At 55.4% G+C, this 377-nt stretch overlaps 1 non-coding gene across 1 annotated transcript; it reads left to right on the top strand.

Moving 5' to 3' along the window:
- The first annotated feature begins 303 nt into the window (after positions 1-303).
- On the top strand, positions 304-377 carry TRNAN-GUU (transfer RNA asparagine (anticodon GUU)). Its single transcript has one exon. It is a non-coding gene; the product is annotated as a tRNA-Asn (tRNA).

The following is a 377-nucleotide window of genomic DNA, read 5'->3' as shown; positions in this document are numbered from 1 at the left end:
GGCGGGTAGGGGGAAGGACGTGGCACCCTTTCCCTGGGGTAAAGGTCTTACCCTGTGAATGAGTAAGTAAGTAAATAAGGTCGCTCAGTCGTGCCCAACTCTTTGCAACCCTGTGGACGGTTGCCTACCAGGCTCCTCTGTCCATGGGATTTTCCAGGCAAGAGTACTGCCATTCCTTCTCCAGGGGATCTTCCTGACTCAGGAATCAAGCCCAGGTCTGCAGCATTGCGGGCAGACGCTTTACCGTCGAACCACCAGGGAAGTGTCTACTCCATGCAGAGGCAAACAACAGTTTGCGTCATTGTCTCTGTGGCGCAATCGGTTAGCGCGTTCGGCTGTTAACCGAAAGGCTGGTGGTTCGATCCCACCCAGGGACG

The sequence above is a fragment of the Ovis aries genome, chromosome 1 (assembly GCF_016772045.2).
Source record: "Ovis aries strain OAR_USU_Benz2616 breed Rambouillet chromosome 1, ARS-UI_Ramb_v3.0, whole genome shotgun sequence".
Taxonomy (NCBI): domain Eukaryota; kingdom Metazoa; phylum Chordata; class Mammalia; order Artiodactyla; family Bovidae; genus Ovis; species Ovis aries.
The sequence above is the reverse complement of the archived record's forward strand: the minus strand, read 5'-3'. Positions and strand labels throughout refer to the sequence as shown.